This window comes from Lissotriton helveticus, chromosome 3_1 (genome assembly GCF_964261635.1).
Source record: "Lissotriton helveticus chromosome 3_1, aLisHel1.1, whole genome shotgun sequence".
NCBI classification, from domain to species: Eukaryota; Metazoa; Chordata; class Amphibia; order Caudata; family Salamandridae; genus Lissotriton; species Lissotriton helveticus.
The window spans coordinates 367,072,390-367,089,092 of record NC_136061.1 but is presented as its reverse complement, the minus strand read 5'-3'; positions in this window follow the sequence as shown (position 1 = coordinate 367,089,092).

Genomic DNA, 16,703 nt, shown 5'->3' with positions numbered 1-16,703 from the left:
TGCACTATCCTGTTAAAGTTATACCCACTGAGAGCTTCAGGGGCTGTCAAATTTTGCTGATACAGGCCCTGCTAGAAACTGTCATCACTATCCAAAACAAGCATTTGCAATGCAATAGGTCTCGCATTTGCGAGAGTTTGAGCTATTTTTATTGTAAATGACCTTGCCTTCTATTTATGTTTTGGTTTTTGAAACATAAATGGAAGCCATTGTCATTTACAATGCCAATAGGTCAAACTCGTTGCAGTTTATTTTTGGGAAACGCTCAGGCTCTTTTTACCTTTCCTGCTGGTCGTCATGTGCTTGTTTCCCATTCTCACCCACAGCCTCCCGAGATGCTGCACCAACCAAACCACATTTTTCCAGGGACAGGAAACTTGATGGTGGATAAATTCACCTCATCTGTAGCACCAATGAATCACTCACGCCTTTCTCCCATATGATATTCTTTATGATGCTACCACTAGTTCTCTAAAATCTGAGACTATATGCAACAATGATCCTCTGTACAAAATCTCATCTTACTTAACTCTTCTACATCGTCTTCCATGTACAATCGGAAGGTTATTTTATGTAATGTGAGATCAGTCTTCAAATTGCTGATTTCAGAGAATCTCACAATCTTGACATCTGTTGCCTAACTGAGACTTGGGTACAGAGATATTTATATCACACATTGCATAACCTCTTACCAGATATTTAGTAGATCTTGAGAGTTGCTTAAACTAATAAACTTGTAGATGAGGTAACCGTTATTTAAAAAAGCATTAATATTAAACCAAAACATTTGCAAAGAACGTTTCAAGGTGAAGTTGTTGCCTGTAAAACCAAAATTATGTGGCATAGTGTAGCACATTTTGTCATAGTATTGCTTATTTTCCAATTGTTGCACGTTAACACTGACCAGGCAAAGCATTTACCTGAGTAGTACCAGATTAACATTGAAATACAGCAGGAAGCAACTGAAATGTGACCAGTAAACTTTGCAAATGGTCTTCCACTGAGTGGCAACACATGTTGTCGGGTTTTTATTACATTTTGATCCGTTTGAGATAGAAACACATGTTTTTGTTAACCCCGGCAGATTGCGCAGCAAATGAAGGTGTATGTTGGAAATGCAGTAAATCCATAATTATGCATAAACAAATCGGTCTGAAGGATCACAGATCACATGCGCCAATGAAATGGAAATATTTATTGGGTGACTGGGCATGTTTACTTTTGCCCTAAATGAGCCAGGGCTCTTGTACCGCCTGAGGGCTGTCCCCTGTTGTCAAGGGCCCTGAAAGAGGCTTCATTTGAAGCATCGCGGTGCTGGGAAAAGAGCCAGAGCGATGTGCAGCCTGCGGAGGTTCACACACAGCGGCTGTGCTTGACTGACCCCTAAACACACGTGAGGGAGACAAAAGATGAGAGGCACTTCTTAACTGTCGTCTGGCGAGGACAATGCACGCGACAAGCCACCCTTGAAGAATCCAACAGGATAAATGATGGAAAGAGGTGGGCATTTTCAACATCCGGTATTGAAGCTCAGAAGGTTACGTACCCACCCCTGAGATCTGAGTATGATCTTCAAGCTATTAGCAGCCTAAAGCACTAAACGCATCCTGTCATCCTTCTGGTTCCCGACAAGCAGAGTGTCAATTTCCCTTGTATGCTAATACTTTATACACAAATACATGGGTTCTAAGAATAGAGCATTGGGCGAAACTACAATCCAAGTACTGATAATTGTTGATTTGTCCCCGCTGTTGTTCCACCTGTCATAGAAATCCAGAGAAGGTGCATGCATGTGTAATGGCCGGGAAAAGACTCTGTCCCATCACAACTATAGACAAGCGAGGAATCGAAAACAGTGGTGCGCGCGCACCACAGAGAAGCGGGGAGGAGGGAGCGCGGCGGCGAGGCGAACGCACGCTGCTGCGCGTTCTAGCCACGGACGGGAATGGGAGTTGCAAACGCGGGTCATGCGCCCATCTTTGCCTAATCGCGTGCCTTTTATTTTTTTTAAAAACACACGAAAGCCAATGCCTGCTGGGGAAAGCCTGATCACACGCATGAGCGTGTGGTCAGCTTCCAAAACCCTCTTTCAAGAGGTCTCGCGCTGCGCGAGCAATGCTGCGCACTGCAGCGCTACGCGCGAGCCCTAAAAACTAAGATCAAAAAAGGAAAACTAGACACAAATCACTTTTGAGACCACAAGGCAAGCTGTGTACTCCTAACCACCTAATTCAAGCAGTACCTTACCAATTCAATTTCACAACAGCCACTTGTCTATATACATTGTGGTACAAATGTCATGACTAAATAGTCACGCTGACTCGACATGCTAGGGGCGAAAGCATGATATAATCAGTGTACAGACGTGCACTCAATATAGGGCAACCAGGCGTCCTGGATTTGCCCGAACAGTCCTGGGTTTTCGCTAGCTGTCCCGTCAGATTTCAGGATATTAAGCTCATGTTCTGGTTTTTAGAGAGGGTGGACTGAAAATGGTGGCAGGCATCTTTTTGTTTTGCAAAGCAGGGATAGTTAGCAGCTGTTATAAGAAAACAATTTAATTAACAGGCATGCCACTGGCTTTAATAATGGCATTTTCTGTATGTTCTTACTACCTCTTCTGTAATCCTTTGCTAAGGAGCACTGTCATTCTGTGGGCTGCATTGAAGTAAAATTGTAGTCCCTCTATTTTGGGGAAATGTTGCGGTTTTTGGCTTTAAAATTCTGGTCACCCTAGCTCAATACGGCTATCACAGAGAACAGACAGCTACGGGGAAATGAACACCCGACTAGCCAGCAAGAAAGTAGGAAGAGCAGGCAATTTCCTCACTCCCCCATGCTTTTTCATGGCCCATCTATGCCCCTTCATGGACCCCCAGATAGAGTCCTGGAACCGGGCCTGTTAACAACTGTGGTATGCGCTCTAGTCTATGAGCGTGTGCGCGATGACGCGTCACGCCATAGACTAGAGCAGGAAGCGCACGCATGCGCACAGACAGCGGGGGAAAGGCGCGAACGGGGAAAAGCGGCAGTTGGCGACCGGAGCGGTCACTGTTAGACGCTCGGCGCCTTTAGCTCTGAGAACTTTGTTAAATAAATAAAACCATCAGTTGTACACCTCCACCTGTTGCAGCTTGTGATTTAGGGGAGAAAGAGAACATTACAGTGGCGACGAGGCTGGCATCTGAACACCACCAGGTGCAGGAGAAGATAACCAGACCCCCCTGCAAACCCCCACACGAGCCAGCAAGGCAGGATACCTTCAGGAAGAGCTAAAGGCGTGGCAGCAGCGCAACAACAAGATACAGACCAAAACTCCAACTCAAAAGTCAGGTCAGTTCTGCCCAACTTACCAGGGGCCCCCAACTAGCACCCTGGCAACTAAGGGAGACACCCCCAAGATAGAAGACGGGGGGGAGACTGAGCAAACCGCGAAAAGTGCGAGGGACAATACCCCAGGTAGCCCAAGGGGCCGAGGCGACACGGCAGAGAGTGAAGGGGCATCCGTTGAGCATACCCAACGAAGGGCCCAGGAGGGAGACCCTAGAGAGGACGTCAGAATGGCGAATAAGAATACTTTCTCAACTACATAGAGGCCCTCGGAGATGAGAATGAAGGGGAATATACACCAGAAAGGAAAAAGAGACTGTTGCTCCACAACTTAGGCCCAGAAGGGGTACGGGTGTTCAAGAATCTAGTACCCAAAGAGAGAAGTGCAGCGGAGACAGATGTCTTTAAGAATGCACTGGACGACTTGGACAGCCACTACCGCCCGGCGGTTTGTGTCTCCATAGACCGCTATAATTTTCAACAAAGAAAGCAAGAGGCGGGAGAATCTATTGATGACTATGTGGCGGCACTCCGACGCCTAGCTATCACATGCCGGTATGGGGCCCTGCAGGACGAATACATCAAAGATCAAATCGTGATGCATACCACCAGCAGAGCGGTCCAGGACAAGTTATGGGCGATGGACGAGACGTCCCTTAAGGAAGTGGTGGCGATGGTCAAGAAGGCAGAAATGTCTAAACGAGGTGCCGACGCGGCAAAAAGGGAAGGTGGACCGAGGCAGATGATCAACAAGATTGACGAGGCGCCACAGTCCAGCAAGCCCAAAAGCAATTACGGAGACCAAAGGAAAGACACGAGAGGAATGGGAAAACAGGCGGCCCGCTCCAGTCCTGGTAACAAATTTGCTTGTTACAGATGCGGCAGTGCAGCGCACACGGCGCAGGACAGACGTTGCCCCGCGTTCCGCGCCCGGTGCTCATTCTGCGGACTGACCGGCCATTTTGAAAAGGTGTGCCGGAAGAAGGGGTCGAAATCCACCGTCAAGTGCATCGACTCCGCCACAGTTAACGTGAGTGAGGAAGAAGACCCAGAAGATGATGATCTGGTTCTGTGCATAGAGGATCAGGTACTGGATGTAGCAGGGAAGCGAAGAGATAAACCCCGCACGGACATGCTCATTGGGGGTGTGAAGGTACACGTGGCCGTCGATTCAGGGTCCCCCTGGACTATCGTGCAAAGATCGATATGGGAAGAGGACTTCGCACCGGTGGTGGGGCCCGATTTAATGCCGCCGGACATCAGACCCATCTCGTACACTGAAAACTCCATCCCCCTGGTGGGGTGCCGGGACTTCGTGTTTGAGTTCAGAGGGAGGTCGGCCACCTGCACCCTATATGTGGCGGAGAAGGGCCCATCGGTGTTGGGATGGAGAGATGCAGGAGACCTGGGCATCATACTCAATCCAGGAGGGAAGGAGCAGATACTGTTAACAGATGAATGGCCCCTCTCGAAGGAGGAGGACTGGAAAGCGGCACACCCCAAAGTCTTTGAGGGCACGGTCGGCAAACTGGACAAATTTGTACATAAGATAGTCCTTAAGGAGGGGGCAGTACCAGTTGTCCATAAGGTCCGAAACATACCCATATCCACGAGTGAAGCGGCGCAACAGGAATTGCTGAGATTGGAAGAGCAAGGCATCATCGAGCCAGTGGACAGCGCAGAATGGCTATCGCCTTTGGTGGTGGTCAAGAAGCCAAATGGAAAGGTCCGGCTCTGTGTGGACCTTAGAGAGCTCAACAAAAACCTAATTGTGGAGAGATTCCCGCTCCCGAGGATCGAGGAGATGCTGGCGAGGACAAAAGGCATAACCCACTTCTCCACAATAGACCTCACGTCAGCATATTACCAAATAGAACTGCATCCTTCAAGTAGGAAGTACACATCCTTTATAACACCCTTTGGCTGCTACCAATTCAGGAGAATGCCCTTTGGCTTGGCGTCCGCCGCGGCCGTTTTTCAGAAACTAATGCACAGACTGTTTAAGGACATCTCAGGGGTGCAGTATTTTCAAGATGACATTTTGGTGATGGGCTCCGACAAGGGAGAGCACGACAAGAAACTGCACCGAGTCCTGGGAGTGTTGCAAGGAAAAGGCTTAACAGCAGAATGGAGCAAATGTAGAATTGGGACTCACTCAGTGACCTACTTAGGACATGAAATTGGTACACACGGCATCTCGCCGAAAGAACAGAATGTGAAGGCGATAAGGGATGCGAAAGCCCCAACAACCAAGGAAGAAGTGCGGTCATTCCTCGGAATGGCCGAGTATTACAGCAAGTTTGTCAGACACTTTGCTACTCGGACCTACAGGATGAGACAACTGATCAGAAACAATGCGAAATTCGAATGGGACACGGAGGCTCAATCAGAATTTGAGACAGTAAAGGACTGCATCAGCCAAGCCATCCCTCTGCAAGGGTATGTCCCCACTGGAAAGACCATAGTGACGACAGATGCGAGCGACAAGGGATTAGGGGCGGTGTTGGCGCAGGAAAGAGAAGATGGATCCAAGGAAACGATCAGCTTCGCGTCCCGTGCACTTTCCCCGACGGAACAACGGTACAGCGTAATCGAGAAAGAGATGCTGGCGGTCACGTGGGCCCTTCACAGGTTTCGGCAGTTCATATGGGGCACGAGATTCAAACTGCAAACGGATCACAAGCCACTCATCAAGGTGTTAACATCCTCGGGCCATGACACCGCGACCCCAAGAATCGCCAAAATGACGTTGAAGCTTCTGGACTACACCTACGACGTGGAATATCTCCCAGGCACGCAGAACAAGGTGGCTGATTTTCTCAGCCGGGCTGCCGCGATGGAGGAGGCGCCGGAGGAGGCCCCGGACAGGGAGGAGATGGTGGCCAGCATGGAGGATCATGAGATGTCGATTAGCGCGCAGGAATGGGAGGCGGCCTACGAGCTTGATGAGGAGAAGGTGGAAGTTAGGAGACACCTCACGTCGGGCGGGCCGGACAAAAAGAAGCTCAAAGAGGGTGTGCGACGATTCTATGAGATGAGAGAGGAATTGTCGCTGAGTGATTCGGGAATTTTCTTGTACAGAGGAGAACGTGTTGTGCCCCCAGTGACACTGATACCCAGGCTGTTGAAGCTGATGCATGAGGGACATTTGGGCATAGTGAAAACCAAGGCGTTGGTCAAGCAGATGTATTGGTGGCCAGGAATGGATGCCCACATAGAGAGGCAAGTGCGGGAGTGTGGACAGTGTCAAGGAGCGGACAAAGTTCTCCGCCCACTCAGACCTGCGTTGGGGAAGTTTGACACCCCGCAAGGCCCCTGGGAGGATGTGGCTATAGACATCCTGGGACCTGTCCTAGACAGCAGAGGGGTGAACAAATACATTTGTGTGATAATGGACAAGTATTCCAAATGGCCTGAAGTGGACATACAGGAGTCAATGGACACGGACACTATTTTGCGATTCCTGACATCAGTGTTCCTTCGTGAGGGCATACCCAAGTCCATTCTCAGTGACAATGGCCCTCAATTTGTGTCAGACAAGTGGGGTCGATATATGAAAAGGAATGGGATTGAGGTGAAACACACGGCCGTTTATCACCCAGCATGCAACGGCCAGGTAGAAAGGTTCAATAGGGTGCTCATGGGCTCCATTCAGGCAGCAATATCCCAAGGAAAGGACTGGGAAGCGGAAGTAATGAGCATGCTATGGGCCTACAGGATCACGCCCTCCGTGGTGGGGTACAGTCCGTTCCAAGTGCTGAGGGGACGGCATCCCTTCACCCGGGACAACGTTGCATGGAGGGAGAAGACCATCACCAGCAAGTGGTCCCCAGCGGTGGTGCAGCACAATTTGGAGAAGGCCCAGAAGATCTACGCAGCACACTATGACAAGCGACGCAACACAAAGGATACAGTGCTGGAAGAAGGGGAATGGGTCAGGGTTAAACTCCCTACCCTACAAAAGAAAGGAGAAAGCAAGTTCAGCCGGCCCCTACAAGTTCAGGAGGTACGAGGAAGAGCAGCTCTTCTCAGTGACGGCAAGGTCTGGTCACAAGACCGCATGGCCAGAGTCAATAAAATAGTAGTTTGGCCCAAGTCTGAAGAAGACGAGAGACGGATGGACTCACAGGAAGAAAGACCCCAAGGGGGGCACAGCACCGGAGACGGTGGGGAAAGTGTAGGCGAGGACATTGAGATGGATGGCCTGGGAGCAAGGCCTACCGATGGAGATGGCGCACAGGTGAATGCAGAGCAGCGAGCTGATGGGAGAGGACATGAGAGGTCCCAAGGAGAGACAGAAGAGAGAGAGAACATGCCGGTAAGACACACCCGCAGCGGAAGGGCAGTCACTGTGCCCTCTCGCTATAGAGACTTTGTGATGGATGGACATTAGAGTTTGGAGCCATCTCCCCAGGGGTCCCACCATAGACTCTTACGCATGCTTGGGGACTCTTAACTTAAGGAGTAAATTGTTTTGTTGTTATATATAATAGGGGGGAGATATGTGGTATGCGCTCTAGTCTATGAGCGTGTGCGCGATGACGCGTCACGCCATAGACTAGAGCAGGAAGCGCACGCATGCGCACAGACAGCGGGGGAAAGGCGCGAACGGGGAAAAGCGGCAGTTGGCGACCGGAGCGGTCACTGTTAGACGCTCGGCGCCTTTAGCTCTGAGAACTTTGTTAAATAAATAAAACCATCAGTTGTACACCTCCACCTGTTGCAGCTTGTGATTTAGGGGAGAAAGAGAACATTACAACAACGAAGTCAGAATATACTGGCTCTAAGCCCACTGTAAAGTAGCAAAAGGTCTTCCCAGATTTTGACGAGACATAATCAGACATAATATGAATCTGTCAATGTGTAACGTAACTGGGGCTCATGTAATGCGCTCCAATAACTTCGGGTCAAGTTCGCGCTATATAAACCTGCAACAACAAAAGAAATCCGCTTCGGCCATTCTCCACCGCTACATTGACCAGGAACCTTGCAGACACTCATCCCAGATCCGGACTGGCTTACATAAAGTGGAAGCCCTGATGAAAGACAGGTGCCTGTCTGGCACGTATATTGGCTGGTAATTCCTAAATTAAGTTAACGTATCTCTAGTACAGTATTATTGTGGTGTGCCTTTTAGAATGTTAGTTCTGAAACCTTAGGTGCAGGAGATTCGAGAACGGCGTTGCGTGAGGTCGGCAGCTGAATGAGGACGCGTTGAAGAGGCTTCCTACCAACGCTTAAATAAAGCAAGCTAAATCTCGATCCTACTGAAACCCGCCATTTCCACCCTAAAGTTGACAGTCGGACAAGAACGCAGGCAGCTTGTGCGCACGCGCGAGCTCTCGGTAAATATTACTAGTCCCCCTGGGACCAGAGCGAGTCTACTGCCTGAAAAGTCAGAAACGCCGCTACTGTTTCCATGGCAACGGATGTGAATGTCGAGATCGGATGCTGGTACCTTATACAGAAATGCGGGCGGTGGCTTCCAACTGAGCATGCGCACCAGCAACTGAGGGCGTCGATTGGGGGAAATGAGGGAGGAAAGGGGCGGGAGTTACAATAGCGGTAAAGCATCCCCACAAAGAAGAATGGCAGACATGGTGTAATCTTTTGCTTGTGAGAGTGGAACCATTCGTATACTCTGAATCTAAGCACGGTCTATTTGGCTAAATGGAGAAAGTGAGAGAGGTGGAGTGATCACGCACTGTTGGCTGGGGATGGGCGTGTGGTGTTGGGACGTATGTCCCGTGGTTCGAGGGCTACCATAATCACACCATTGAGTCATATTTTGCATTGTATTTTTTTTTTATTTAATTTATTGCATTTTTATATATTGCGGACTTCCCCCGAAGGTGTCAGAGCGCTGTGCAATAGAACCAGTTACGTTACATGAGAGAAATGTTACAAAATAGAACGTTGCAAAAATGATCAGGAGACTAGAAGAGGTAGGATAAAACCGTAGAAGGCAAGAAGTGGAGAAGTGTGGCTCAATGGTTAGAGCGGCAGACCCTGATGCAGAGGTCTGGCCCGGACCAGGGTTCAATTCCCCGCCTCGGTGGGTCTTTGGGCTCAAAATTCCACGGACCTGATAATTCTCGCCTCGGTGCCTATTCCAATCATGGAGTCCCACTCTGCAACTCTGGGCAATAGCTTGCTTAATCTCCACAACGGCCCCCACAACGCTAAGGATGCCTGTCCTCCACCTTGGGGGTGCCCAGGAGTGGGCACTTCACAGGGAAAGGCCAGGGCGGTATGTGCACAGCGCCTGAGAGACCCCTTCGGGGGTGATTCGGAGCGTATATAAATGCACTACATTTACAAGAACACAATATCAAACACATCAAGCAAGGGTGAGGAATGTATAAGAAAATATTACAAATTTACAATGATGAACGAATTTCCTAGAGGGGTCTGAAAATGAAGGTATTAGTTCTGAAAGTGTCTTTGGAAGAGAGGAGATTTGAGGTCAACTTTGAAGATCCGGATAGAGGTGGTGGCACGGAGCAATGGAGGAAGCGAGTTCCAGATTCTCACCGCATTACCTGAGAACGATTGAGCCATCGATCTTTCCCTTTTGATGGAGGGGGGCTCAAGCAGAAACTTTTCCGCATTCCGAGAAGGTCACGAGCCTCCAGATATTTTCAGTTTATTCGCCAGGTAACGAGGGGAGGAAGTGTGCAAGGCTTTGTAATTGCATTTATATAGCGCTTACTACCCCTAATGAGGCGTCAAACCGCTTTTTTGGCGAGTAGCACCCTACTCCGGAACCCAACAGGATTGGTGTTGAATTAGTATATTGAAATATGAAACTCATTTGAGCGGTGGACATGTTAGTCAGTTATTTGGATTGTGGAGGGATAGAAGAGGAAAAGGTTTGCATTTATGTAGCTCTTGTTACCCCTGATGAGGCGTCAATGCTCTTTTTCGTCGTGTGGCACGCTATTCCAGAACCCAAAATGAATAGTTGTCATTTAGTATAGTGAAATATGAAATTAATTTGAGCGGTGGACATGTTAGTCTGGTATTCGGATTGAAATGATAATGAAGGGATGGAAGAGGGAAGGGTTTGGATTTGTATATCGCTTGCTACCCCTCATGAGGTGTTGAAACACTTTTCTGAATTAGCACGCTACACTGGAACCCAAGCAGGATTAGTAAGGAATTAGTGTACGGAAATATGAAATTCATTTGAGTTGTGGACATATTAGTCTGTTATTTGGATTGTAAAAGGATAGTGGAGGGATGGGAGAGGGAAGGGTTTATATTTATATATCGCTTGCAATCCCCTGATGAGGTGTTGAAGAGCTTTTTGGCAGGTAGCATGCTACTCCGGACCTCAAACAAGGTTAGTGGGGAATTAGTATAGGGAAATATGAAATTAATTTGAACAATGGACATGTTAGTCTGTTATTTGGATTGAAAAGGAATAGTGGGAGGATAAAAGAGGTACGGATCTAGGAAGTCTGCCCCACCTTTTTTTGAGGGGTGGTGGGAGTTCATAGCAGTGGGAGGGCGGTTGGGATGTTTAAAGGGGAGTGGATTGGGAAGAGTCAAAGACTATTTATTTATTTATTTAGGAGTTTATAAAGCACACAGCTACCCCCAATGAGGGTGTCCCTGCTCTGAGGCAGTCGACAGATGACAGGCGCGAAGAAGAGAAGTAGAGGTTGGTGAACAACCAGGTTTTCAAGGCACTTCGAAAAATGAGTTCTGACTCTGATGAGCGGATGGAGAGTGGCAGGACATTCCAGAGTTTAGAGGTTATGACCGCAAAGGCAAAGAAAGGCTGGTTTGGGGGATCTAAATAGTAAAAGAGGTATGAGAGATGATGCAAGGAGGGTAGAGGAAGGAAGAGTCTAGAAAGGGTTATTTTGGGGATCGTAGTTGTGGTATGGGGTTTGGGATGAATTAGAGTGTTGAGGTAGAGGATATATTGAGAGAGGTATCGGTGAGAAATAGGATAGTGCATTGGAAAGAGTAGTAGAATGAGGTTGCGATGAGTCAGATAGTTGAGGTAGGGTATTATTGAGAGCGGTATTGGGTGAGAAATAGGCTAGTACACTGGAGAGAGTAGTAGAATGAGGTTTGAGATGAGTAAGAGTAGAGGTAGAGGATATATTACAGAACTCTCCATAAACGCTTATGGAAGTTGGAGGACAGTGAGGGAGAACAAGGCACAGGCAGCCATTTTAGAGAGCACACAATAGCAGAAAGCAGACCTGGAGGAAGGAGTATGGAGGATACAAACCTTGCCCATCTGGATAACTACAACCCAACACAGGGTACACCTGAGCTCTGTACCCCCGCGTAAGGACACGCGCACACTAACAGATTAGCTACACTCTGAAAGGCGCAATCATTATGGTCACCCCAGCAAACACCCCTGTGCACAAACCTAAAGCACCATGGAGCTTTAATTTAAAACCCTATTCACCTAATGCTGCTTGGCACCCTGCAACACTGCTGGCCTGTGTACATTAAGTGACCCCAACACCATCCAGCGTACTATTATCTATACAACACCTGATCTCAGAAAGTTGCATAACTGCACCAAAAGGCTACAGTTTTGTGGTGGTTTTAAAGAACTAAAACCTAAACTTAACTATGACATAGCATTATAAGCTCCCCAGTATAGTTAGGAGAATACCCTGCCACCGTGTTCTATGAACATAGGCCTCAGTGCCCTAAACCTGCTCACCAGTTAAGTAACAAAAATGCATATTCAGGTTAGTGCATACTAGCTCCAAATAGTTGGTCCCAACAACCACCAGATACCATGTAAGCACAAACAACCAACTGACAGCGTGCTTGAAAGACCTGTGTGGTTCTGAAAATTCTGGATTCATGTAATCGTTCTGGACTCGAGAATTATAACATCGTCGAAACATGACGAATTTGGTATCAAAAGACCGAGAATGACGAGCATACCATGTACATATATTTCCAGCATATTCGAGTGACGATTTTGCCTCAAAATCGTCATTTGCATTCTGAACCCTTGGCTTCCATTTATGTGTTGCCCTTTACATAGGCCTTAATCCAGCTGAATTCAATTCCACAAGGACACATACTCCTTAATCGACTTTCCTATGACCTGTGCAAGTTGGAACCATTGCCCCAGGCTGAACTCGTTAGGTCAGTTCCCCTCCCAGTGGCCGAACAAGATAGCATCAAGGCTCAACAAGCCATAAAACCATTTCAGCTCGCACACCTGCCGTATCTTGCTCACATCTGTCTCTACTCTTTTTGCTTCGCTTACTTTATGGTGGGGAGGTGCCTGTTTTATTGGGGGTCCACCGATATCTGATGAAATGTTGGGCCTTGCCGGGTGATTTGTTGTGGGCAGCACGAAGTGAAATATGTACATGTCATCATGACTCTGCTTTTCTTTTGTAACCAATAACTGTAAATGACATACTACAAATTCGAAGAATTTTTGCCTGAAGCTGAATATTCTGTATAAAGAGAGAAGCCTGACTTTGTAAATGCGAGCAGTCTCCTGAGAATATACTTCCCCGTGTGTTGTACTTCTAGGACACTTGTTACCTTGGTTGCAGCCAATAAAATCGATCCTTGACTTCACCTAGAAGACTCTGAGTTTCTGTGGTCTGGATCAGGAAGAACCCGAGGTCTCTGGGTGTACCCTGACACCGCTGGGTTACCGGTTCTGTGCCGGTTCTTAAAAACCCAGTACCTCAGCTGGCGCCCAACGTTTGGGGCGATTCCAGTGGTACCAGTCAGCCAGAGGTTCGTGAGGAGCTTCGTGTGAAAATTCCGGAGGACGGCCAACCACCTCATCGACCCCTGCATGTCGACGTGCTCCGAAGGTCTTTGCTGCGAGGTTCCCCGCTTCCCAACGGCTACAGAGGACTGCTGCCCTGGCTATCGCCCTGATTTGGACCCTTGAAGTTTGGTAGAGCGAAACACTAAGACGAGTCTTCTGGTGACGTCATCGATATCTCAGTTAAGTATAAGTGGAGCGTCTCCCAGTCCTTAGTTGGTCTTAATCTTGGGTATCCTTTGGGATAATTGTTGGTACTTGCAAGCACCAAAACCGAAGGACTCGTGTATTCACGAGAAATATCGTAATCGATAATCCTTTGAAGTTTGGAACTAGACTAGAGAGCGAAGATGCCTAGTCTTAGACTTGGAAATTTGTTTTGTCTTGGTTGTAATAATAGGGACTCCCGATTGGAGGACTCATGTCCAGTTCCTCCGGTCGGAACTCCAACTTACGAGTTATATGTGAAACATGGGGTAGGCCCCATCACATACAATGAAGTGTGGATCAAATACACAAGGAAAGATGGTGTTTTAAAACGGCCCCAATATGGTAGCTTTGATACCGAAATCTTAGATAACCTTGAAGTCAAACTGTTCAAAAAGAAAGCCCGGCCGGCGATGTTTGACTCTTTCCGCCTATGGCGTAAGGAGGCCAAACAAAAAGAAATCAAATTAGCTAAGAAAAATAAGAGAGAAGGGGGAATTTCAGTAATGCAAGCTGCTGTGCAGTTTAAAGACAATGAAGAAGAGCAGATGAGTGAGCAGTTGCACAGGCAACGTAAAATGGCAATAGATAAATGCTATCCAGTTTTGCCGTCTCTTCAGCAAGAGGCAGCAAAAGAGCGTGAAAAAGATCCATTAATGTCGTATTTATTAAGTTCGCCACCCCCCTATGCGCAAAATGCCACGGCACCCCCGCAAAATTTAGTTGTGCAACCTACGCCTTTTGTTCCTCCGCAGCACCCACCAGCTGTTCTTTAGCTGACTCCTGTCCCTACGGTGCAGCCTCCTCCAGGCCCACCGACCACATCTGTTCCGCCTGTATTTTCTACGATTTTGCCTACTGTACTCTCTACTTCTCCTAATGCTCCCTCTACGATTTTGCCTAGTGCTCCTTCTATTTCTCCTGATGCCTCCTCTGCTATTGTCTCTGCCCCTGCCTTATCTCACCCCGTTTTTCCACCCGTTCTTCCTTCAGTTTCACCTTGCATTCGGCAGAAAATGGCCAGCACTGTTACTAACCTTTTCTCACCTCTTTTTGGGTCGCCTATTACGACCCCTAACATGGGACGAAGACAGTTGCGAAGTCGACTGCCTGACTATCAAGAGAGAGACTCATTGAATCGTTTAGCACGGAAATGGGTTATGGACACTGTAAAGTATGATGTAGAGTCTATCATGGAAGTCTTCCATTAATGGGAAGCACCGACGCAGAGATATGTTTTTGAACAGATGTGTGTTTTCCTTTGTGAGGATTTGGAAGACAATGATCTGGACGGTTTAAGTTTGGAGAGGGCATGAGTGTAGGTCCCGATGTAGAGAAAGCGGTTGAAATATTGTTATCATATCGGAGTAAGGGGAGCAGTTCTGGGTCACAATCTGAGCCTGGTGCGTCTAGTAGGAAAAAGGCGCGGCAATACCCAATGAGAAAAGTTCCCCCAAAATAGAGAGAGGGCGACACAACTGTTAACCCACCTATTCTGCCACACTTTCAGCGTGTATGGGTACATGTCCCATGGAAGCGAGCTGAAGTTTTAGCACTTAAACAGACATTACCTGATCCGCGTAAAAATCCTGCAGGGTATTACAAGGAATTGTCACAGACTGCTGGGTCATGTATAATGAATTTAGCCGATATCGATATGCTATTTGGGAATGTTGTTCCACAGCCTTTATGGGGTAAAATTCGTCATACAGATCATGATCAGGAGTTAGGTGACTCATGGGCTAATATTGCCGCTGCAGATGCCCGACAAGTTGGTGGTGCTAAGCCTGAGCCTTTGATAGCAGAACTCCCTGGTAGAATAGTTGATTACATGAAAACGATAATGCCCGCAATACGTGTAAATTGGGATTAGTTGTCTGCATGTAAGCAGAAGAAAGAAGAAACAGTCTCAGATTTCTTCACCAGGTTTGAAGAAACATTTGTCGACCACAGCGGTCAAGATATGACCACAGAAGGTGGTCAGAGATTGTTTGTCGATAAATTCGTGCACAATTTGCTTCCAGAATTGTGTAAAAAGTTAAAGGATTCGGAAAGTTCTTGGGCTGTGTCATCTTCAGCCCAGATATTGGCTACTGCACAATATTACTAAAATAGAGACAAGAACGAGAAAGATAGAGTAGAAAAGAAAACTAAAGAGCTGAAAACAAAGGTTTTGCTACAGCAAGCATATCCGCCACGTGGTGGTGGTAATAAAAATAATAATGGCCAGAATCACTACCAGAATAATTTTCAGCAGCCTCAACAGTATCAGAGGAACTCGCAAAGAGCCGAGTACACTCAGCCGCGTGTCCCTGTGGGCCCCAACCAGTGTTCGTATTGCAAGGAAGAAGGTCATTTCAAGTATAGTTGTCCTATTTTGTTACAACGTGCAAATGGTGTTTCTGGTGTAAAAGGTCGTGGTGTTCAGCAAGCGCCTAGAGGTAGAGGACGTGGAAACGTCCCCCAGAACGCACGTCCCCTTCCACCACAAAATTCTATGAATAGGTTCGATCAGCAGAACAACGCTTCTGACAGGACAGCTCAGTACTATGTTGATGATTACTATACAGAAGATGAGTATTTGGAGGGTAATGATTGCTAGGACAGCCATAGACAAAGAGAGGGAGTTGTTTCAGTTCCAGTAGATCAGAGTGGACCCTACGTTGAGGTGATTACATCAGGTGTATCAGAGCCTTTTCTGTTGGATACTGGTGCTACAAAGAGTTCTATTATGCACTCCAAACTCCCTGGCGCACCTTTGTCTGGCGAAATGAACGTTTCTGTAGGTTTTTCTGGCGCCCCAGTTAGAAATCCGATTTCTGACCCTTTGTCCCTTTCTGTTGGTCCTTGTGAATTAGAAGCACCCCTTATTCTGACAACAGGTTGTGGAGAAAACTTGCTAGGATTGGATTTGTTAAAAAGATTGTATGCGACTTTGTACTGTTCTCCTTCAGGAGTACAACTTACTTTAGGTAAGAAAGTGGTTTCCCCCATGTATTTGTCGAGGGATAAACTTCCAGCAGAATTGTCGTTTCTTCCAGATATTCTTTGGGCAGCTGGTCCTAATGATGTGGGCCTTTTAGAAATACCGTATGTGTGAGTAAAATACCCAGGCAAATCCGCAATTGAACACTAGGACATAAACAGTGACATTAGCTCAAAGAGATTTTTGAGAAAATAATAAGAAAAACGTTTTTGCACATTAAGTGTATTTTAATTTCTATTATAAAACATGATTCAATGATAAAAACAATTTTTAAGTACATTTGTATCAATACATGATCAGATATTCCAGCATTATATCATATGCGTGAATTTAGACATGAGTAGGTACATATATGATACAATAAAAAGATGGTTTCCTGTCTACGCGTTTCGACACAAC